Source organism: Ceratotherium simum, chromosome 26 (assembly GCF_057802395.1).
Source record: "Ceratotherium simum simum isolate JZ-2026a chromosome 26, ASM5780239v1, whole genome shotgun sequence".
Taxonomy (NCBI): Eukaryota; Metazoa; Chordata; class Mammalia; order Perissodactyla; family Rhinocerotidae; genus Ceratotherium; species Ceratotherium simum.
This window is the reverse complement of record NC_141925.1, coordinates 18862466-18887907: the sequence shown is the minus strand read 5'-3', so window position 1 is coordinate 18887907 and position 25442 is coordinate 18862466. Positions and strand designations below refer to the sequence as shown.

Here is a 25442-nt window from a genome sequence, read left to right as displayed (position 1 = left end):
GACACCACTCATCAAGCCATGCTGCGATGGCATCCCATATACAAAATAGAGGCAGATGGGCACAGATGTTAGAAGCCACAGATGTGGCTTTCTTCAGGCAACGTTCTCATGGAAAAATAGTTCTAGCTTGAGGCAATTTGCACAATCAAACTTCAAGAAGGACCCTATAAGTGAGGGTTCTGTTCCCATGTTAGGGGCATTTGTTGGGATCTGGAGCGGCACAGAAGCTTCATTTCATATGTCAGTTCTAATGGATTGGTAGTAGCTGCCCGGAAGCTGTCCTGGGGAAGACCCTGAAGCCAGATCCCAGTCCAACAGATATTAACCTGGTCTGTCCTGAGTATGGTGGTGTATATTTGTCAACACTCTTATTTATAGTCTCAAGCGACAGAAACCTAATCTCAGGCAGGAAAATTGGTTGGCTCGTAGAATCCAGGACAGGATATTAACAAGAGAGGAGTAGAGATGTAGATGGGCCTCCGGAACAATGTGAATCAGTGACTTGAACTCCTCTGAGATACTCTCTGCCCCTCATCTCCACGTCTCTGCACATCAGTTTTCTTCTCTCGTGTAGAGTGGGTACCTCCACATGACAGAAATAATAACCACAGACAGTTCCCAAAATGTGCATTTTATGGCTTCCACCAGAGAGAGACTGCCTGATAGCCTCTTTGGTAACAAGCACATACACAAAAATTTTGGAGAGGGATTATGATTAGCCCAGTTTGGATTTGAAAATTGTGGGGAATGACTGCTAAACCCTGAACCAATCAACTTTAGACAGGAGTTGGAATCATCTAAAAACATGACAGCTGGGCTGGCCCCGTGGCTTAGCAGTTAAGTGCGCGTGCTCTGCTACTGGCAGCCCAGGTTTGGATCCCGGGCGCACACCGATGCACCGCTTCTCCGGCCATGCTGAGGCCACGTCCCACATACAGCAACTAGAAGGATGTGCAACTATGACATACAACTATCTACTGGGACTTGGGGGGCGGGGGAAAGGAGGAGGATTGGCGATAGATGTTAGCTCAGAGCCGGTCTTCCTCAGCAAAAAGAGGAGGATTAGTATGGATGTTAGCTCAGGGCTGATCTTCCTCACCAAAAAAAAAAAAAAAAAATGACAACTTCTATGAGAACCATATTTTTGTTGGGCTCAGCGGGATAACAGGTCTCCAGAGCAAGGATAGCATGGGATATAGGACTTTCAGAATGGTGAGTTTCTACTACAAAGCAGATGTCCACACGGCTGCCATCCTGAGCTTAAATCCCAGGGGGTGAAGGAGAAGACCCTCAGGAACGAGTACCAACCTCATCTAGTATCTACAGCTTCTCCCTGTCATTTTCTGCCCTGTGCTTCCTCAGCTGGGAAGAACATCCCCACCTAAATCAACAAGTTGTGCCTTCCAAATTCCAGTGAGCTGAAACAAAGCCATAACTCTCGCAGTTAACCAGGAACGTGCGTCCATTTTGTGGAGGAAATTCCTGCTCCATGACCAATCTATTAGCCATCTCTTGCCAAGGCAGATGGTGACCTGAGAATTCTGTGCCTGCTTCCTGAGGACTGCCCACCATGCAGTGGCTGATGAGGTTCCGGGTCCTCTGGGGCATCCACAAATCCTGCCATGGGGGCTTCGTCCCTGCCCCTTGGCACCTGCACTGCCAACCTTTCTCAGGAGGTGAAGCCCCAAGATGGAATGACCATGACACACTCGAGGAATTTAACTTTGCAAGTGATATACTGGATTATTGGACTCAAATGGAGAAGGCGAGGAGGCATCTGTGATGGGAGGTGAGAACAGGAGTGGCCTCACTGGCCTTATCTTGCTCCTAGTAGGCTGAGGGGCACAGAACCAAGAATAGCTTCTGCCTCAGCTTACCAGTGTCATGGATAAAACTTATGTTTTGGGGTTCAATTCTCAGCCTAGTGACTTCTTCACTTCTCTGATCCTCAGTGCTTTCATGCGTGAAATGGGGATAATCTCATTTAAGAAACAAGACAGCAGGTACACAGTCAGTGCTCCATAATTGTGAACAAGTACAAAGTTCTAATCACAAGGTCAACAAATTGATGTTAGTCTGAGTCTGTTAGTCTTCAATGAATGGGAGTGTGAATCTAACTGGAATTCATCTCATCAAACTTGGGCTTGACTTCAGGCTACACTCAGAGGGAGGGGACAGACCACCTCATTGTGCACATGAGCATCTGACACATGTAGGTAAGTCATGTCATCCATCTTCCTGTGAGGACGGCATGTCCAACTGGCGTCCTCCCTATCAACTACCTATGGGAACACAGCTTTAGGGTATGTCCAGAGAAACCAGTCCCTGTGGCCTCTAAAGTTTATATATCTCTGCAGCAAAACTCAATTTCTTGGTTTGCCTTTTCCCCAGAGACAGACCGGGAGAGCAGCAGTGGTAACACTAGGACTTAGGGTAGACAATGGGTGGTGTTCCGGCTACTAAGTTCCAGCTGGTGATGTCCACCACCCAACACTGTCTTTGTACAGAAGAGAGAATTCGCCTGAGATGGAGTCAGAGATTTGGTATAATTTTTAAGTTTCCTATGAACGTGTTTTCATATGTTAGTACTCAAAGCTTATATGCCTTTCATGGGGGCTTCCTCCCCACCTCCTTTTTTCCCCTTCCTGTGAATTTCTGTAATAACCCCAAGGAAAATAGAGAGCATCTTTTATTTGCCATGTCAACACTTTACATTTAATACTCTGATTAGATGAGTGCTTTTATTACCCCAGTTTCCAGATGAGGAAACTGAGGTTCCTAGGGTTTAAATAGCCTATAGAAATCACATACCTAATAAGTGAAGGAGCAGAATTTGGGTCCAGGCTGTCTGATTCTGTAATCCATTACAGTTATGCACTGCATAAGGACGTTTTGGTCAATGACAGACCGCATATACAATGGTGGTCCTGTAAGATTAGTACCATATAGCCTAGGGATATAGTGGGCTATACCATCTAGGTTTGTTTAAATATACTCTATGATGTTTGCACAACGATGAAATCGCCTAACGGTGCATTTCTCAGAACTCAGAACAGTATGCTCATCGTTAAGCGATGGATGACTGTTTAACCTAGTCTCACAACTGATTATGCCAAAACATCTCTGCCTTTAGACTATAAACTGACTTTCATTGCTGCCCAGACCAGAAATCTGGTTAAGACCTTTTGAATCATGATATGGGCTGGAGAGGGAGGAGGTAGAGAGGAGGAAGGGATGCCATCACTTTTCCCTCGTTTATCTTCATAAAGTCCTTATTAGTTAGTTCATGCATCAACCCATTTAGATAACCATCAAGTAAATTCCCCCAGAGATAATGCCAGTCTTTGTTGGATTTTATATCTCATTATCAGTCATGGTCAATTCCTCCATGTATCCAAATTTCTCCCACCCCCAGGATCCCCATCCCAATAATTTTCATTCTCACAACACTTCTGATCTGTCTGTTTCCATTTTCCCAATTGCCTTGATCATGGTCAGTGTCTTTCTAATGCTACATGATGCCTGACACCTAGCAGTCCCTTGATAAATGTTTGTAGAATAAATTAATTTTGAAACTTACATTGTAAGCACCATAGGTTTTATTGCTGCTCCTATGAAAGACCCCCCAGAGGGCATGCCACCACAGTCCACTCTGGCTTCCTGGACCTCCCCTTACAACTTAATGAGCATCACCCAGAAGCTGATCATGGCTAACACATTACAGCCCAACAACACAGCCCAAACCATAGCAGACTGACAGAATTTATTTTGACTCACTTTTCAGCACATTTTACCTGTAAAATGTAAGTTAGAAATCTAATATTTTTATGTGAAATCTTCTGATTATTTTTTTAGTGTTTCCAAAGAATTCATTATAAAACAAAAGAAAATGCATTGTAAGCTAGACAACATAGGTCCATGGGTGGAATACAGTTGCTCATTCAGGCCACCAATTTATAACCCCTGACTGTCCTTGTAAATTAAACCCTATGTTACTCTGGGTTTCTAGAGGGAAATTAAACCCTATGTTACTCAATTTCAATTGATTCCTGGAGCAGCCTCTCAAATCTGTTCAGGAGAGGTCACATTCATGTCCAGATTCATTCATTCTGTCTCCTTAATACTGTATTCATTCATTCAGCTAAGACTTGGTGAGCACCTCACATGTGCCAAGCATTATTGTAGATAATAGGAATAGAAAAGTAAGCAAAACATAGAACTCTTCATTTTTACTCTTTAGATAATGTACTTCCCCACTTCATGTCTTAGGAAAGATGAGTACAGCATCTGTGACATTAACTTCTGTTTGGTTTGGCAAAAAATCATGACATAAGCAAATTCTTCCTGCCAGTCTCTGATGCAGTTTAACATTAAACATTGCTCAATAAATATAGTCAAATATGTATTAACCGCAAAGATTTAAAAAAAAAAAAAACAGCTGAATGTCATTGCCACATAATGTCTGGCTCTTTGTCCTATAATGTTTGCTCAAGGAAATTAATTTATATGCTGCCACACATTCCAAATGCCTTACTATTCAATATTCGTGTCTGCCTAGATTTCTTTGAGCCAATCAGTCTGTGTTCTGTGGCTCCTGAATTTAATTCTGTAATTTTACGTAAATAATTAGTAACAGTCCTAGGACCTATACAATTTTAAAGGGTCCTCATGTTCCTCTGAAACTATTAGACTTTTGTCCCAACATCCCATAAAGGACTCCTCCATGGTATTCACAAAGAGTCTAAATCTTTTGTAATTCTTATACACATGTAGTGTCATTGGCACTACAATGTAAGCTCCATGAGATCATGGAACTCTTGCTGTTTTGTTCACTGTTGTATCCCCAGAGTACAGAACATGCCTGGCACATTAACTATTTGTTGAAAGAATCTAAATGCATGCAGACCCTGGACAGCAACACAAACAGCACAAGAAACACAACCTTGGGGCCTGGCCATGACTTGGTTGTGTTTTGGCAAAGGGCTGTTTACTTTCTCATGGATGTATTGTAAACGTGCATGGGAAAATACGGGAAGCTTTGGCACAGGCAGCCTTCATGCAGAGAAGGCAACAGAGTTCAGGAACCAGAATTGGGCTTTGGGGCTTCTTATGTAAAAATCACGTCTCAAAGTGAACATTCATTCCTGTATGGCAGCAGTTGGTAGAGCTAAATGGTTGCTGCCCCCTTGGGAGGTGTGTGGCTCTCCAGTTTGCCCCAGAGGAACCTGGCAGGCTTCTCTCATTTATGTTACTTGCCTGGTCCCTGTAGGCTCTGGGTTTCCGACCTCTGGTATAAAAACAAGATTATCCCAACTTATCTAAATATTAATGGAATAATACATATTATTTCCCAATTAAACATAATGCAAAAAGTTTTAACTTCCAGACCTTTAGAGTAATCTTCCTTGGTAAATTATTTTAAAGTCTGGGTATCAGTTAATTACTGGTTCATCCATGTGAGTTGATTCTCCATGACGGTGTCTCCCAGTTTGACATATCATTCTACGTATTAGTCATTTGGTGAGCCTGTAAGGAGTTCATCCATTTTTTATCAATGGCAATCTACAAAGGAATAGCATGCCATTTATCATTTTAAATTACATTTAAACTACTTTCTTTGTAAGTTAAATTACAATCAATCTTATATGTAGCCATATTTAAAATGAATAGTTTGGTCGTAATCTACATCCAGAAAATTTGATCACTGCCCAATTTAGAAAACAAATCATTCCCTTTATCCAAAGAAATAAAAGCCTCATCTCATCTTTAGATTTAATTTAACCCAGAAGTTCCTTATCATTCCTTATTTGTATCCCAGAGTTGTTTTTTATTTATTCATTCAATAAATATTGACCGAACATTTACAGTGTGCCAGTTGCTCTCTAAGTGTTTTCATAAAGAATTTAAAAGTTTATTACTATTTTCTTTTGTTGTTTTATTGAGATATAATTGACATATATCACTTTTCTTAAAAAACCAAAAAACATCAATTTTTCAAGTCAAACTCAACACACTTGTATGTGTACCAAAAATTTTAGAAATAAAATCTAGGGTTTTCATTGTAGGAAAGCTTTTAGTAATAGACTTACTTTCTTGAATAGATACAAGGTTATTAAGATTTCAATTCTATCAGATTTGACAAGTTGTATTTTTTTTTTACCATAGTCATCTTATTTTTTTTTCATTCTTTTTTTTTCTTTCTTGTGAAATTTTTGTTGTACATCAGTGTTTGTCAGTCACCATATAAATGCATCCCTTCACCCCTTGTGCCCGCCCCCCACCCCATTGCCCCTGGTAACCACCAAGCAGTTCTCTCTGTCTGTGTGTTGGTTTTTCTTCCACTTATGAGAGAAATCATGCGGTGTTTGTCTTTCTCTTTCTGGCTTATTTCGCTTAACATAATACCCTCCAGGTCCATCCATGTTGTTGCAAATGGGACGATTTTGTCTTTTTTTATGGCTGAGTAGCATTCCATTGTGTGTGTGTGTGTGTGTGTATGTACATATATACATTTATATACCACATCTTCTTTAGCCACTCATCCATTGAGGGACATCTGGGTTGCTTCCATGTCTTGGCTATAGTGAATAATGCTGCAATGAACATAGGGGTGGGTAAGCCTCTTTGGATTGTTGATTTCAGATTCGTTGGGTAGATACCCAGCAGTGGGATAACTGGATCATAAGCTATTTCTATTTTTAATTTTTTGAGGAATCTCCATACTGATTTCCAAAGAGGCTGCACCAGTTTGCATTCCCACCAGCAATGAATTACGGTTCCCATTTCTAAACAGCTTCTCCAGCATTTGTTTTTTTTTGTCTCGGTGGTTATAGCCATTCTAATGGGTGTCAAGTGATATATTAGCATGGTTTTGATTTACATTTCCCTGATGATTAGTGATGTTGAACATCTTTTCATGTGTCTATTGGCCATCTGTATTTCTTCTTTGGAGAAGTGTCTGTTCGTTTCCTCTTTCCATTTTTTGATCAGGTTGTTTGTTTTTTTGTTGTTGAGTTGTGTGAGTTCTTTATATATTATGGATATTAGTCCCTTTTTGGATATATGGTTTGCAAATATTTTTTCCCAGCTGGTAGGCTGCCTATTCATTTTGGTCCTGGTTTCATTTCCCTTGTAGAAGCTCTTTAATCTGATGAAGTCCCACTTGTTTATTTTTTCTTTTGTTTCCCTTGTCCAAGTAGACATGGAATTCAAAAAGATGCCTTTATGACCAATAATGAATAGTGTACTGCCTATATTTTCTTCCAGGAGTTTTATAGTTTCAGGTCTCACTTTCAGGTCTTTGATCCATGTTGAGTTAATTTTTGCATATGGCAAAAGAAGATGGTCTACTTTCATTCTTTTGTAAGTGGCTGTCCAGTTTTCCCAGCACCATTTATTGAAGAGACTTTCCTTTCTCCACTCCTTTGTCAAAGATTAGCTGTCCATAGATGTGAGGTTTTATTTCCGGTCTTTCAATTCTGTTCCATTGATCTGTGTATCTGTTTTTGTACCAGTACCATGCTGTTTTAATTACTATCACTTTCTAGGATGTTTTGAAGTCAGATATTGTGATGCCTCCAGCTTTGTTCTTTTTTTCTCATGATTGCTTTAGCTATTCGGTGTCTTTTGTTGCCCCATATGAATTTTAGTATTTTTTGTTCTATTTCCATGAAGAATGTCCTTGAGATTCTGGTTGGGATTGCATTGAATCTGTAGATTACGTTAGGTAGTATGGACATTTCAACTATGTTTATTCTTCCAATCCAAGTGCATGGAATATTTTTCCATTTCTTTATGTCATCATTGATTTCACTCAATAATGTCTTATAGTTTTCATTGTACACGTCTTTCACTTCCTTGGTTAAATTTACTCCTAGATATTTTATTATTTTATTCTTTTTGTTGCAATTGTAAATGGGATTGTCTTCTTGAGTTCTTTTTCTGTTAGTTCGTTATTAGAGTATAGAAATGCAACTGATTTCTGTAAGTTGATTTTGTACCCTGCAACTTTGCTGTAGTTGTTGATTATTTCTAATCGGTTTCTAATGGATTCTTTAGGGTTTTCTATATATAATATCATGTCACCTGCAAACAGCAAGAGTTTTACTGCTTTGTTGCCTATTTGGATTCCTTTTATTCCTTTTTCTTGCCTGATTGCTCTGGCCAGAAGCTCCAGTACTGTGTTGAATAAGAGTGGGGAGAGTGGGCACCCTTGTCTTGTTCCTGTTTTCAGAGAGATAGCTTTCAGTGTTTCCCCATTGAGTATGATTTGGCTGTGGGTTTATCATATACAGCCTTTATTATACTAAGGTACTTTCCTTCTATACCCATTTTTTGAGAGTTTTTATCATGAATGGATGTTGGATCTTGTCAAATGCCTTCTCTTCATCTATAGAGATGATCATATGGTTTTTATTCCTTGTTTTGTTAATGTGGTGTATCACATTGATTGATTTGCAGATGTTGAACCATCCCTGTGTCTGTGGTATCAATCCCACTTGATCATGGTGTATGATGTTTTTATTGTATTACTGTATTTGGTTTGCCAATATTTTGTTGAGGATTCTTGCATCTATGTTCATCAGGGATAATTGTCTGTAGTTTTCCTTCCTAGTATTGTCTTTGTCTGGCTTTGATATCAGGGTGATGTTGGCCTTGTAGAATGTGTTGGGAAGTGTTCCATCTTCCTCTGTTTTTTGAAATAGTTTGAGAAGAATAGGTATTAAATCTTTGAATTTGGTAAAATTCTCCAGAGAAGCCATCTGGTCCTGGACCTTTATTTTTGGGGAGGTTTTTGATTACTGTTTCAATCTCTTTACTTGTGATTGGTCTATTCAGGTTCTCTATTTCTTTTTGATTCAGTTTTGGGAGGTTGTATGAGTCTAAGAATTTATCTGTTCCTTCTAGATTGTCCAATTTGTTGGCATATGGTTTTTCATAGTATTCCCTTATAATCTTTGATGTTTCTGTAGTATCTGGTGTAATTTCTCCTGTTTCATTTCTAATTTTACTTATTTGAGCCTTCTCTTTTTTCTTGGTGAGTCTGGCTAAGGGTTTGTCAATTTTGTTTATCTTCTCAAAGAACCAGCTCTTTGTTTCATTTATCCTTTCTATGGTTTTGGTTTCAATTTCATTTATTTCTGCTCTGATATTTATTATTTCCCTCTTTCTGCTGACTTTGGGCTTTGTTTGTTCTTCTTTTTCTAATTCTCTTAGGTATAGTTTGAGGTTGCTTATTTGAGCTTTTTCTTGTTTGTTAAGGTGGGCATGTATTGCTATGAGTTTCCCTCTCAGGACTGCTTTTGCTGCATCCCATATGAGTTGGTACAGTGTATTTTCATTTTCATTTGTCTCCAGATATGATTTGATTTCTCCTTTCATTTCATCAATGATCCATTTGTTGTTCAGTAGCGTGTTGTTTAGTCTCCACATCTTTGTCACTTTCCCGGTGTTTTTCTTGTGGTTGATTTCTAGCTTCATGGTGTTATGGTCAGAAAAGATGCTTGTTATGATTTCAATTTTCTTAAATTTATGGAGGCATGCCTTGTTTCCCAGCATGTGGTCTATTCTTGAGAATGTTCCATGTGTGCTTGAGAAGAATGTGTAATCTGCTGTGTTTGGATAGAGTGCTCTATCTACATCTATTAAGTCTATCTGGTCAAGTTTTTCAGTTAAGTCCATTATTTCCTTGTTGACTTGCTGTCTGGATGATCTATCTGTCGATGTAAGTGGAGTGTTAAGATCCTCTACTATTATTATGTTGTTATTAATATCTCCTTTTAGGTTTGTTAATAGTTGCTTTATGTACTTTGGGGTTCCTGTGTTGGGTGCATATATATTTATAAGTGATATGTCTTCTTGGTGGAGTGTCCTCTTTTATCATTATATATTGCCCCTCTTTGTCTCTCATTACCTGTTTTATCTTAACAGTCAACTTTGTCTGATATAAGTATGGCAACACCTGCTCTCTTTTGTTTGCCATTAGCTTGGAGTATTGTCTTCTATTCTTTCACTCTGAGCCTGTTTTTGTCTTTAGAGCTGAGATGTGTTTCCTGGAGGCAGCATATGGTTGGATCTTGTTTTTTAATCCACCCCACCACTCTATGTTTTTTGACTGGAGAGTTCAGTCCATTTACATTCAGGGTAATTGTTGATATATGAAGGCTTAATGTTGCTATTTTATCGCTCATTTTCTGGTTCTTTTGCATTTCCTTTGTTTCTCTCCCCATGTGTTTCAGAATACCAATTCAGTTTGGTAGTTCTCCTAGTTTTCTCTTTATTTATTGTGTGTGACTCTGTTCTGATTATTTGGTTAGTGGTTACCACGAGGTTTGTATAAAAAAATCTCATGGATGTGATAGTCCATTTTTTGATGGCTTCTTTTTCTCTTAGACTAAGTAGATTCGATCCTCTTCATCTTCCCCTTCTAAGTTATTGTTGTCATGTCTTATTTCCATCTTGCGTTGTGAGTTAGTCTTTAAAGTGATGAGATTATAAGTTATTTTTGGTGTCTCCCTTCCCTTGATCCTTGGTTTTATAATTAACTGTTTGCTAATCTATTCTGATAGAGAGCTGCAATTTTTCTGGTTTTGTTGCCCTATCTTCCTCCTTATTCAAAACTTTGTATCCTCTTTCTCTTTTTTTTCTCAAACATGAGGGCCTTCTTGAGTATTTCTTGTAGTGGGGGTCTTGTGGCAATGAACTCCCTTAGCTTTTGTTTATCAGGGATAGTTTATTATTTCTCCATCGTATCTGAAGGATATTTTCTCCTATGTCGTTCCACTCTCTCCTAGCCTGTAAAGTTTCTGTTGAGAAATCATCTGTAAGCCTGATAGGAATTCCTCTGTACGTTATTTATTTATTTTTTTTGTCTAGCTGCCCTTAGTACTTTTTCTTTGTTGTTGACTTTTGCCAGCTTTACTACTATATGCCTTGGAGAGGGTCTTTTCATGTTGATATATTTAGGAGATCTATTGATTTCATTCACTGGTATTTCTAGCTCCTTCCCCAGGTTTGGGAAGTTCTCAGCTATTATTTCTTTGAACAAGCTGTCTGCTCCTTTTTCCCTTTCTTCTCCCTCTGGAATACCTATAATCCTTGTATTGGATTTCCTAATTGAGTCGGATATTTCTTGGGGAGTTTCTTCATTTCCTTTTAGTCTTAGTTCTCTCTCCTCCTCCATCTGGAGCATTTCTGCATTGCTGTCCTCAGTATTGCTAATTCTTTCCTCCCTATTGTCAGCTCTGTTGCTTAAGGCTTCTAGATTTGTCTTTAGCTCCTCTATTGTGTTTTTCATTTCTAAGATTTCTGATTGGTTTTTCTTTATCGTTTTAATCTCTTTTGGGAAGAAATTCCTGATTTCATTGAATTGTCTATCTGTGTTTGATTGTATTTCATTTAGCTTTTTTATGATAGCTGTTTTGAATTCTCTGTCATTAAGGTTATACATTTCTGTGCTTTCAGGGTTGATTTCTGGGTGCTTGTCATTTTCCTTTTGGTCTGGAGATTTAATATATGTGTGCATAGTGCCTGTCAGTGTTAACTTATTTTTCCTCATAGTGAAAATATCTGGTCGCAGTTTCCTCTTGTCGCTGCTGGCTGAGGGTTAAGACCTGTGTATTCTGTGCCCAAGTCCATCCATGGGTGTTCTGGTTGGCCTGCAGCTGAGCTGGGGCACAGTGGAGCTGAAGCGTGGCTGAGCTGAAGTGCGGCTGAGCAGAGGCTGCTGGGGCTAGAGTGCAGGAACAACTGGAGTTGGAGTGTGGGGACAGCTGAGACTGGAGCATAGCTAGGCTGAAGCACCTGGGGCTCAGGTGTGGGTGTGCTGAAGAAGCTGGAGCTGAAAGGTGGCCCAGCTTCAGTGCGGTTGAGCAGAAGCAGCTGGAGCTGGAGTGCAGGAAATGCTGGAGCTGGGGTGTGGCTGGGTTGATGCAGCTAGAGTTGGAGTATGGCTGGGTTGAGGCAGCTGCAAGTGAAGTGCAGCTGGGCCGAAGAAACAGGAGCTGGAGCACTGCTGGGCTGAAGAAGCTGTGACTGGCGTGCAGCTGGGCTGAAGTAGCCAGCACCAAGTCAGCTGGAGCCTGAAGTCAGCTGGAGGCTGAGCATGGCCACACCAAAGCAGCTGGAGCTGGGGGGTGGTCGAGCTGAAGGAGCTGGGAGCAGGGCATGGTTGAGCTGAAGGACCTGTGGCCAGGGCGCCATTGAGCCCATGCCGCTGGGGCCATGGCGCAGTTGAGCTGGGGCAGCTGGGGCCTGGGCGCAGTCAGGCCTGAGTCACTGGGGCTGGGGCGCCAAGGAGCCAGAGCTGTTGTGGCCGGGGCATAGGCACACTGGAGCCGCTGTGGCCAGGGTGCAGGCGGGCTGCTGCCATTGGTGCCTGGGCACCAGGGTCTGCCACCTCTGGGGCCAGGGCTCTGGGGAGCCACTGCCTCTTGTGCTGGGGACGGGCACCCTGCTGCTGCTGGGGGGACTGGGGCACTGGGTGGTCACCACTGCTAGGGCCGGGGTGTGGGTGTGCCACCGCCACTGGTGCCTGGATGCTGGGGGGCTGCCACCTCTGGGGCTGGGACACGGGCATGGTGCCGCTAGGGCCAGGGTGCAGGTGCGCCACTGCCACTGGTGCCAGGGCTCCAGGAAGCCACGGCCTCTAGTGCCGGGGTGTGGGAGCACTGGTGCCACTGGTGGCACCAGGGTGCTGGGGGCTTGCTGCTGATAGGGCCAGGGCACAGGCGCACCACCACCACTGGTGCCTGGGCACGTGGGGACCGCTGCCTCTGGGGTCTGGGTGTGGGCACGCCACCTCCACTGGCACGGGGGCTGGAGTTGAGCTGAAGCTCTGCTGAGCTGAGGCTTCAGGGCCGCTGTGCTGAAGCACCAGGCGGGCAGGGTGGAGGGACGCTGACTTTGCCTCCCCAATCCCAGATGTTTCACGCTTCACTGTCACTCTCTGCTCTCCTGAAGGGCTAGCTTGTCGAAAGTACCCTCATGACAAGGGGGAAGCAATTCCCCACGGGCTGTGAGGGATCTTGGAGAGCACTGGTTTTCTTGTGGAGGGCTGCCCCTCCCCCGTCCCTGAGAGCTCCGTGGTCTCAGTCTCAGGTTTGCAGTCCTTTGGGAGTGAGGGGAGCTCCTCTTACCTCCTTCCACTTCCTCTGGGGATTCCAGCACCTCAGTCCTCGGGTGTACAGCTGCGTGAGTGCCTCAGACGTCCCTTGTGTTGTGTGAATAACTTCTGTTGGAATGTGAATGTCCTTTTTGTTGTGTCTTAGATGGGGAGAGTTCAATAGGGGAAGCTCACTCAGCCATGATGCTGACATCACTCTTCAAGTTGTATTTTTTTCCTTTGAACAATTTGTCCATTTCATCCAACTTGTCAGATTTAATGACATAAAGTTATTTATAATTTTCTCTTATTGCTGTTTTAATGTCTGTAAGAATTGTAATAATGTATACTTTTCATTCCTGATATTGTTAATATGTTTGTTACCTATTTTTCTCTTGATATGTCTTTCTAAGAGTTTATCAATTTTATTAATCCTTTCAAAACCAGCTTTTACTGGTATTCTCTATTGTGTATTTGTTTTCCATTTCATTGATGCATGCTCTTATCTTTATTATTTCTTTTCTTCTACTTTCCTTTGATTTGATTTGTTGGTATTTTTTTAGCTTCTCGAGATGGAAGCTTACATGCTTACTCTTCAGCCTTCCTTCTTTTCTAATATATGCATTTAAAAATTTAAATTTCCCACTAAGCACTTCTTTCCGGTGCATTACACAAATTTTGATGTCATATTTTAGTAACACTCAGTTCAAAATATTTTCTATTTGCCTTTTTGATTCTTCTCTGACCCATAGATTATATAGAAGTGTATTGATTAGTTTCCAGACAGTTGGGGTGCATTTCTCGTTGTCTTATTGTTGATGATTTCTAGCTTAATTTCATTATGGTCAGAAAACATACTCTATTTTAATCTTTTGAGATTGGTAAATGTTCCAAATGCAACGGAAAATAATGTGAATTATATCACTGTTGGGGAAAAGTGTTTTATCTATGTCAACTAGGACTTAAATTTTCTCAGTCTGTCATATTCTATCACTAATTTACAGAAATCATGAAATTTCAACTTGTGTTTCATTTTAATTAATACTGAGGCAAACTCTTTCTATAGACAATAAACTCTTGTGTGTTTTAATATTCAGAAAGAATCTTCTCGCTCATGAATCACCTAAGTAATTGATAAGCCTTTCAATTTTCCTTTTTCAAAGTATATTTTAGTTAGAGATTAGCAAGGAGTAGCTATGTAGGTTTTTGTTTATTTAAATCAACTGTATTGATGTATGACTTACATAGAATAAAATGCACACATTTTAAGTGTCAAGTTTAATGAGTTTTAGAACATTTTATCACCTCAAAAGTTTCGTTTTCTCCTTTCCCAGTCAATACCCACCCATCCCCACCCCGAGTCTGAGGCAACCACTGATTTGCTGTCACTAGAAATTATATTTCTCTCCCCTGGGTTTCGTGGAAATAAAATAACACAGGATGCATCCTTTTGTGTCTGGTTTCTTTTACTCAGAATCTCAGCATAGTGTTTTTGAGATTCATCCACGTTGCTTTGTGTATTAGTTGGTCATTTATTTTTATTGCTGAGTTGCTTACTCAACATTTTATCTTTTAAAATGATTTCTTGATTTTCCTTGGCTTCAAATCTCACTGCATGAAACTTTAAATTTCAAATGCAGTGTAAGGGTTGTATTTTTTCTTCCACCCTTCTCTTAATGTCACATTATCAGATTAATCCTTAGCACAAAAATCCATAACTGCTTAAACAGTATCTTCTTTAAGTTGTGAAAGTTAAGGGCTAAAATACTGTCTGAATTTTGAGCAACAACAGTTGTTTTCTACCTTGATATGCCGGCTCTTCCATCATTTTTTAAACTCCTACAGGAGCATTCCATGCTCTGCCCCTTATATAAACAGTGCACACCAGTCATTTACACTTGCTAATATTCTTTAATCTGTTGGGCAAGGATTTTTTTCATAGCACTGATGTTTTCATAGATGTGAAAACATGTATATGTATATACATATATATTAATCTTATCTCAAATGATACTTTCTTTTGTTCCAATCATCTGAGTCAAAGGTAGTAGGGTCATGTTTGTACATATGTGGAAAAAATTCCTGGAAGAATATGCACCAAACAGTTTTCAGTGTTAACATTCAGGGAGTGAAGATGTGATGAGAAATTTGAAGAAATTTTTCTGTTTCTAAGAAATTTTCCGCTCATAAGCCTCTGCATTGCCTGAATTTTTACTCTGAACATGTTTTGTTTTGGGAATAAAATAAAATGAAATCTTTAAAAAAAAAACGTGCTCATTATAGAAAACGTGGGGGAAATAAGAAAGTTGATTTAAACAAGAAAACAAAAATTGGCCATAAATATTAAAAACCATTTACATATGTGTGTATACGTGTGTCTTGTTCACTATTGCATCCTTTTGGTCTAAGAACATGATGGCCTCTAAAAACATTTGGCCTCAGAAATAATGAGAACTTGGAAATGTTTAATGAAGGAATGAATATTACTATGTAAACTTGGATTATAATGTAAATATGGTTTTGCTTTTTTTTCTTTTCTTTTTTGGTGAGGAAGATTGGCCCTGAGCTAACATCCACTGCCAATCTTCCTATTTTTGCTGAGGAAGATTAGCCCTGAGCCAACAGCTATGCCTGTCTTCCTCCACTTTGTGTGTGGGACGCTGCCACAGCATCACCTGATGAACAGTGTGTAGGTCCGCACCCAGGATGATAAACCTGCAAATCCCGGTTCTGCCAAAGTGGAGTGTGCGAACCCAACCACCATGCCACCGGGCCTGCCCCAGTCTTGCTTTTTAAAATTGATATTATATTCTGGGCATTTTTTATTGCAGGAACATTGCTGAGAGTTTTTTTTATTGGTTTTATCATATTCTATCATTTTGTAGACAGCATACAATTTGACCCTGTTCTTTTTATTGATTCTGCCAATATTTGTATTTTGATTGGGAAATTTAGTCCACTTACATTTAAAGTAGTTACTGATAGGGAAGGACTTACTATTGCCGTATTATTAATTGTTTTCTTGATGTCATAGCTTTTTTTGTCTCTTATTCCCTCTTTTACTGCCTTCTTTTGTGCTTGGTTGATTTTTTGTAGTGATATGTTTTGATGCTCTTCTCATTTCCTTTTGTATTGTGTATATTACATATAATATCCTAAAGTTATAACAATCTACTTTAAGCTAATAACAACTTAACTTCATCCACATACAAAAATCTATTCCTTTCCAGTTCCATCTCACCTCTCCACTTCATATTATTGGTGTCACAGATTACATCTTTATATATTGTGTACCCATTAACATAGATTTATAATTATTTTTATGCTTTTATCTTTTAAATTTTGTTAAAGAATAAAAACAAGAGTTATGCATAAAAATTACAATAATAGTGGTTTTTATATTTGTCCATGTTTTTACTTTTATCAAAGAGCTTCCTATTTTCACATTTGAGTTACTCTGTACTGTCCTTTCATTTCAACTTGAGGACTCCTTTTAGCATTTCTTACAGAGAAAGTCTAGTGGAAATGAACTCCCTTAATTTGATTATCTGGGAATGTCCTAATTTCTCCCTCATCTTCAAAGGATAATTTTGCTGGATATAAAATTCTTGGTTAACAGTTTTTTCCCCCTCAGCACTTTAAATATATCATCCCACTGCCTTCTGGCCTGCAATCCACTGATAATCTTATTAAGCATTTCTTATACATGACTTTTCTCTTGCTGCTGTCAAGAGTCTCTCTTTGGCTTTGGCTTTTGTCATTTGATTATAATGAGTCTCTGTGTGGATCTCTTTGTGTCTTCCTACTTAGAGTTCATTGAGCCTCTTGTATGTGTATATCCAGGTCTTTACTCAAATTTGGGAAGGTTTCAGCCATAATTTCTTCAGATAAGCTCTATGTCCCTCTTGCTATCGTTCTTCTTCCTCTTTGACTCTCATAATGTGTATATTTGTCTACTTGCGATTGTTCCGTAAATCCCGTAGGCTCTATTCACTTTTCTTCATTTGTTTTCTTTTTGCTCCTCAGACTCCATAATTTCAAATGACTTGTTTTAAAGTTTACTGATTCTTTCTTCTGCCAATTTGAGTCTGCTGTGGAACCCCTCTAGTAAGGTTTTTTATTTCAGTTACTGTATTTTTCAGCTCCAGAATTTCTGTTTGGTTCTTTTCTGTAATTTCCATCTCTTTGTTCATCATCTCATTTTGTTCATATATCATTTTCCTGATTTGCTTTAGTTCTTTTTTGGTGTTTTCCTTTAGGTCTTTCAGCATATATAAGATGGTCATTTAAAAGTCTTTGTCTAGTAACTGAAGGCTGTGTTTCTTTAGGGTCAGTTTCTAGAGATTTATTTTGTTCCTTTGAATGGGCCATATTTTCCTGTTTCTTTGTAGGCCTTGTGATCTTTTGTTGAAAATTGGAGGTCTGAAAAAAGGAGCCCCCTCTCTCAGTCTGTGCAGATTGGCTCCATGTGGGGGAAGACCTTCAGTAATTTTCTCAGTGTGAAAACTTAAGGCCTTCTCAGGTCTTTTCTGGCATGTTTCTTTCCTGGGCCTGTGCGTGTTCTTTTTTTCCAATTTTCCCGTACACATGGCTGATCTTATATACCTTAATTTCCGTAAAAGTCTCATCCTTGCTTCTTCTTGGGGCTTTAGATGTTCTATTGTATTCCTCTGCCTGCAGTTTGTTGCCCCTAAGTGGCTACAGGTCTACAGTCTTCACACACCATGGCATCTGCCAGTGCTTCCAGAGACCTTCAACCTGATATTCAAACTATGCCACCCTTCCCATCTGAGCACCAAGTCAGACGAGACAGAAACCAGTCCCTCAGGCAGCCCCCAGACAAGCCGGAATGTTGCAAACAAGTTACACAATTTTCCTTCTGTCCCAGGGAGGGGCTTGGAATTGGGTGGCTTCCTCCTGACTGTGCTGTGCCACATCAGAGAGGGGGTGGTGCAAGAGTAGGCAAAAACATCACAAAATGTCCTACCATTTTGAGTATGGCTCTTATTGTTTGGGCATTTGTTGGTTGCTGCAGACCCTCGACTATTTCAAGAGCTCCCATAAAACCATTTTAGTCTGTTGTTTACTTGATGTTTCTCTGAAGGAATGAGGGCCTGGAGCTTCCTAGTCTGCCTTCTTGCTGACTTCACCTCTAGAAGTAATTTATTTAAAAATATTCCCCCAAATATTCAGGAACTAAATTAGCCTATTTTATTTTATTGAGTAGCAATAATAATAATAGTAATATTTATTGAGCACCTACTTGATCCAGGCACTGCTTTGTACACTTTATTCATTTAAATAGCTCATTTAAACTTCACTACCTTCTAGGTAGTATTATTGTTGCCATTTCATAGATGAGAAAACTGAGGCATAGAGGGGAACCCACTGTCTATATGGAACTAAGACAGACACATGGGGGAATGGAGCTTTAAGTCTTCAATAGGAGACATGAAGGTTATTCATGGTTTTATGTGACTTGAGAGGAGGTGGCTACAGTAGGCCAGAAGAACTTGGTTGCATCAGACCCACTCCTAACTTCTCTTGGCTCTTTAATTGCTTTAAAATTGGGTCTCAGTGCTTGAGCTGTGCTCACACTGGAATATGACTATGGCAGTGGATTGGCCAAATAAGTGTCCTTTTCCTTTGAAGCAGGAAGTAACACATGGTGTATGATCTTGACCAGGAGGGCAAGAGAGGTCCAAACCCAGCCCTGTGGTGGGTGAATAACCAAGGGGATGAAGTGAAGTGGAGTTTCAGAGAGATGACAGGTTTAACCCGCCGTGCAGCCAACATCTTCACGCAGACCTGTGGCCTGCAGTAGGGAGACCGTCTAGCCTTGGTTCTGCCTCGAGTGCCTGAGTGGTGGCTGGTGACAGTGGGCTGCATCCGGACAGGTCAGTGACTCAGAGAGACCCCAATAGACCTTAGGGCTGGACTAGAGTCAAGTGGTCCTGGAATATTAGGTGCTTTCTGTTCCCCTACCTTCTTTCTTCATCACAGTCTTTCTCTTTCTCAGACTCCCTCATGTATTCTTTTATCCTTTGTCACTCACTCTCCCTCACACTCATCCACTCTCAAACACAATGTCGTAATTCTCTCCCATTCTCACACACACACATGCACACACACACTTTCTTTTGTACAGTCTCAGACATTACTACTTTCTTTTAAAGATTCATCAATTGTTAACATTTTGCCATATGTAAGCCCCTTTCCGAACTGAATCATGTAAGAATCAGTTGCAGACATTGTGATACGCATAAATACCAGATAAATACCCATAAACACTGGAGTATGTATCTGCTATGGTCCAAGACATTCCCCTCACGTAAACACAACAGAGTTATCACACAAGAAGTTTAACACTGATACAATATAGTTACTGATACACATGCATAGTCAAAATTCCTCAATTGTCCCAATAATGCCCTTTATAGCCTTTTTTTTCTTTAAATCCAAAATCTAATCAAGGATCATGCATTGCATTTAGTTGTCATGTCTCTTCAGTCTCTAATATAGAATGGTTCCCTAGCCTTTGCTGCATGACAATGACATTTTTGAAATATCTAAGCCAGCTGTTTTACAGAATGTCTCTCAGAATTTGTATTTCTGACTCTTCCTTTATGATTATATTCAGGATAAACATTTTTAGCAGAAATAGTAGATGGGCAATCTTGTGTCTTTCTCAGTGCATCACATCAGGGGGTATATGAGTTGGTTTGTCCCACCACCAGTGATATCGTTTTATCACTCTGGTAAGGTGGTATCCACTTTTGTAAAGGCAATTTTCCCCTTGCAATTTCCCCTTGCGATTAATAAGTAATCTGTGGTGTAATACTTAGGAGACTGTGTGAATATCTCTTTCCCCAACAGTCTTTCACCCTGTGGTTTGAGTATCCATTGATGATTCTTGACAGAATTGACTATTATTATGGTGGTTTTATATGAGGATTTTCTATTTATATCATTCCCTCTACATTTGTTAGCATTTTTCTGTAGAGATTTTCCTTCTCCTTTTAAATACCTATCAATTTAGCTATATAATTTAGAATCAGTCTGGGATTCATGGATTTTTTAAATCACTTCAGTTATTCTATGCATGCTCATACAACAATCCATCATGCTCCTGCTCATATTTGTCTCTCTCTCTCTCACTCATATTCTCTCACAAATAAAATAGTTGGTTAATCAATCAAGGTCATGTGGAATCAAGAACTTGTAGCAACGACAGAGGGAGCATAGAGAAACCGTGTCATCTGTAGATCTAAGAGAAGGCCCATGGGAAATCCAAGACATGAGCAGAGCACCCTGGATGAGCAGAATTACAGAGGAGTAGAAGCAAAGGAAGGGAATTCCATGAATGGGCATCGCACATGCAAAAGCTTAGAGTCAGGCGTAGCCTAGGTGAGAATGGCTATTTTGAAATAGAGATTAGAGTTGTGGGAGAGAAAGGTGGAGAGTGGGCAGCACCTTCAATGTCAGGAAGGAGAGCGTGGTGCTTTCCTGGAGAGAGGGCACAGGTGTTAGTGCAGAGAAGTGTGGTGTGGAAAAGTCAGTGCTCTGTGGAACTTAAGGAGGTAATAATATGAAAGATGGGTGGCTGGAAGATTCAGGGTAGGGCATCTGGTGGAGAGATTAGTATCCCATAGGAGCACACAAAGGCTTGACCTAATTGTTGGTGATGGAAGATGGAGAGGAAGGGAGGAAAGTTCAAAGGACAATGAGGTTAAATTTGGATATGAGGAATGAAGGAAAGAGAAGAGATTCAAGATGACAACAGGGAACTGACAGAGAGGGAAGTGAGAGGAGAAAGACGGGGATGGGGATGTGCTAGTCCTGATGTCAGGGACACTGTCCTACTTGCACCTGTATTCCCAGATCCCATGTGAAATTGTGTAAAGTAGGGTCCATCTGTCTACCAGCTGGATCCATCTAGTGTAGGAAAGTGAGGGCAGCATTTTCACACTTTAATGTGCATGGGAATCACTTGGGCATCTTGTTAAAATGCAGATTCTGATTCAGTAGGTTTGAGGTGGAGTGTGAGATTCTGTGTATCAGTTGGTGCTGATGCTGGTGGTCTGCAGACTGTACTTTGCAAGTAAGAGGTTAGGGGATTTCTATGCAGACAATGCAGACCTGAAGCCCATGGTTGTGAAAGAGAAACTGAGACAAACTGTTCCTTTCTCATCCCCAGGGATTGTCTTCATGCCAGGGACCACCCTACTGAAGGCCAAGGACATTCTCTACCGACTACAAGTGTCTAAAGCCAAGGGCATCATAACTACTGATACCCTTGCCCCAGAGGTGGACTCTGTGGCTTCTGAGTGTCCCACCCTGAAAATCAAGTTGCTGGTGTCTGACCACAGCCGTAAAGGGTGGCTGGACTTCCGATCACTGATTGAGTGAGTTTCTGGTCTGATGAATGTGCTTTCTGAGGAATGGCGGGAGAAGGCCCTCCACACCCAAGTGCTGGTAGACGAGCAGCCAGTGGTAGGAAGCTCACCAGGTCTAAGGCCAGAAAACTTCTCTTCCCGGCTATGCCACTGCCTTGCTGTGTGACCCTGGGCTGGTTCCTTCTCCTCTCTTGGCTGTGGTTGCTTTATCTGTAATATAAGGAAATTGAACTTCTGTGCTTCTCTCACTGAAGTATAATCACCCTGGGACTGTGCAAAGGAGATGTCTAAGGTCGGATGGTTATTGTGTTACATCTTCCTTGTAGATAGGAAATCTAAAATATTTTTTTATATAAGAAATAAATATAGAGTGACGTCAGCATCATGGCGGAGTGAGCTTTCCCGTGAACTCTTCCCCCGACAAGATACAACAAAAGCAACAGTCACAGACCAACAACGGAATCCCAGACAGTGAAAACCTAGAGCGGAGGGATCCACACTGCCGCACATCTGAGAGCGGAACGTGCTGGGCCCCCGGAGGAAGTGGGGAGAGGTAAGGAGAACTCCTCTCCCTCCCCATCAGATCAGCGATCCGGGTCCGCACGCGGCTCCCAGAGAGGGGGGAGGGGCGGCCCTCGGCGGGGAAACCATGGCTCTTCGGACTCTCTCAGCCAGTGGGAAACTCCTGCACAGAGGACTCAGAGGAGCCACAGGGCTACCATCAACATCTGAGCACCCCAGAGAGCGGATAAAGAGGGGCAAACGAGAAGCCTCCCATGTCAGGGACCCAGAGGGCAAAAGAGAGAGCTCCCCCCTCCCCGCAACCCGGACTCTGCAGCTCGACCAGACCAGACCTAGTGATCCGAGGCAGACCTGATCAAACGACTGGACCCGTGGATCGCAGCAGGGAAAAAACAAAACAAAACTGTGGATCGCAGCAGAAAAACCGGGGCAGAGCGCAGGGGGCTTAGACTACACAGCCCTTTACCACCAGACAGTGGCGGCAGGTGGAAATTGCAACCAGAGACTTCCAGGATGAGGAAAAACAAAACCAACACAGGAACCACAATGCAAAAATATATGAAATCACCAGACCAGAAACAAAATGACACGCACCCAGAAATCAACCCCGAAGACACAGAAATCCATAAACTAAATGACAGAGATTACAAAATAGCTATCATAAAAACACTCAACGAAATACGAGACAACACAGACAAACAATTCAATGAGATTAGGAGTTTCTTCACAAAAGAGATTGAAATCATAAAGAAAAACCAATCAGTGCTGATGGAGATGAAGAACACAATGGAGGAGATAAAGGAGAATCTGGAATCTTTAAAGAACAGAGCTGACAATATGGAGGAAAGAATTAGTACTTTAGAGGATAGGAATACAGATATACTCCAGATGGAAGAGGAGAGAGAACTAAGACTAAAAAGAAATGAAGAAAGACTCCGAGAAATATCTGACTCTATTAGAAAATGTAACATAAGAATTATAGGTATTCCTGAGGGACAGGAGAGAGAAAGAGGAACAGAGAGCCTATTCAAGGAAATAATAGCTGAGAATTTCCCAAATCTGGGGAAGGAGCAGGAAATACCAGTAAGCGAAGCCAACAGGACACCTATATATATTAACAGACAAAGGCCTTCACCACGACACCTAGTGGTAAGACTAGCCAGGGTCAACGACAAAGAAACAATATTAAGGGCAGCTCGACAAAAACAAAAAATAACGTACAAAGGAACTCCCATCAGGCTCTCAGCGGATTTCTCAACAGAAAATTTACAGGCTAGGAGAGACTGTAATGATATATTCAAAATACTGAAAGACAAAAACTTTCAGCCAAGAATACTCTATCCAGCAAAAATATCCTTCAAATATGATGGAGAAATAGTAACTCTCCCAGATAAACAAAAGCTAAGGGAGTTCATGGCCACGAGACCCCCACTACAAGAAATACTCAAGAAGGCCCTCAGGCCTGAAAAAAAGAAGAGAAAGGGAACACAAAGCTTGGAGGAAGTAGAAAAGTAGGTAGACAAAATCAGAGAAATAGTAGATCTTTACCAGAATAGGTTAGCAACCACTTAAATACTAAACTCAAAGATCAAAGGAAGAAATTCACCAAAAATAAATTTAACCTCATCACTGTAAACACACAGCCACAACACAAGATAGAATAAGGTATAACAAGAGCAACTTAGAAGGGGAAGAGGAAAGTGACTGAATTGACTTAGTATAAGGAAATAGGAGGCTATCAGATAATGGACTATCTCATACACAAGATTTTTTGCCCAAACCTTAAGGTAACCACTAAACAAATAATCAAAGCAAAACCACATATGATAAACAAAGAGAAAACTAGAAGAATCATAAGACAGAACAACCAAACTGAATTGGCAGTCCAAAACAAATGGGACAAGAAACAAAGGAAATGCAAAAGAACCAGAAAATAAGTGACAAAACAGCAACATTAAGCCCTCATATATCAATAATTACCCTAAATGTAAATGGATTGAACTCTCCAATCAAAAGATACAGAGTAGCAGGATGGGTTAAAAAGCAAGACCCAACAATATGCTGCCTTCAGGAAACACATCTTAGCACTAAAGACAAGCACAGGCTCAGAGTGAAAGGATGGAAGACAATACTCCAAGCTAATGGCAAACAAAAGAAAGCAGGTGTTGCCATACTCATATCAGACAAAGTAGACTTCAAGATAAAACAGGTTAAGAAAGACAAAGACGGGAAATATATAATGATAAAAGGGACACTACATCAAGAAGACATATCACTTATAAATATATATGCACCCAACATAGGAGCACCAATGTACATAAAGCAACTATTAACAAACCTAAAAGGAGAAATCAACAAGAACACAATAATAGTAGGGGATGTTAACACCCCACTTACAGCAATGGATAGATCATCCAGACAAAAAGTTAATAAAGAAATATTAGAATTAAATGAAAAACTGGACGAGATGGACCTAGTAGACACATACAGAGCACTCCATCCAAAAACAGCTGACTACACATTCTTCTCAAGCACGCATGGAACATTCTCTAGGATAGACCATATGTTGGGAAACAAAGCAAGCCTCAATAAATTTAAGAAGATTGAAATCATAACAAGCATCTTTTCAGACCATAAGGCTACGAAACTGGAAATGAACCATGAAAAAAAAACTGGGAAAGTGACAAAAATGTGGAGATTAAACAACATGCTACTGAACAACCAATGGATCATTGATGAAATTAATGGAGAAATCAAAAACTATCTGGAAACAAACGAACATGATAACATGCCCTATCAAACCATATGGGATGCAGCAAAAGCGGTCCTGAGAGGGAAACTCATAGCGATACAAGCCCACCTTAACAAACAAGAAAAAGCCCTAATAGGCAACCTTAAATTACACCTAACAGAACTAGAAAAAGAAGAACAAACAAAGCCCAAAGCCAGCAGAAGGAGAGAAATAATAAAAATCAGAGCAGAAATAAATGAAATTGAGACCAAAAAAACAGTAGAAAGGATTAATGAAACAAACAGTTGGTTCTTCGAGAAGATAAACAAAATCCACAAACCCTTAGCCAGGCTTACTAAGAAAAAAAGAGAAAAGGCTCAAGTAAATAAAATTAGAAATGAAAGAGGAGAAATTACAACGGATACCATGGAAATACAGAGGATTATAAGAGAATATGATGAGAAATTATATGCCAACAAATTGGACAATCTAGAAGAAATGGATAAATTCTTAGACTTATACAACCTCCCAAAATTGAACCAAGAAGAAATGGAGAATCTGAATAGACCAATAACAAGTAAAGAGATTGAAATAGTAATCAAAAACCTCCCAAAAAATAAAAGTCCAGGACCAGATGGCTTCTCCGGTGAATTTTACCAAACATTCAAAGAAGATTTAATACCCATCCTTC

General features: G+C 40.4%; 2 pseudogenes across 1 annotated transcript in view; both read left to right on the top strand.

Moving 5' to 3' along the window:
- The window catches only part of LOC101393862 (acyl-coenzyme A synthetase ACSM2A, mitochondrial-like), a 94411-nt pseudogene that overhangs the window by 49422 nt on the left and 19547 nt on the right, over window positions 1-25442 (top strand). The window lies entirely within an intron of this gene.
- On the top strand, window positions 1571-22784 carry LOC147913602 (acyl-coenzyme A synthetase ACSM1, mitochondrial-like; annotated as a pseudogene).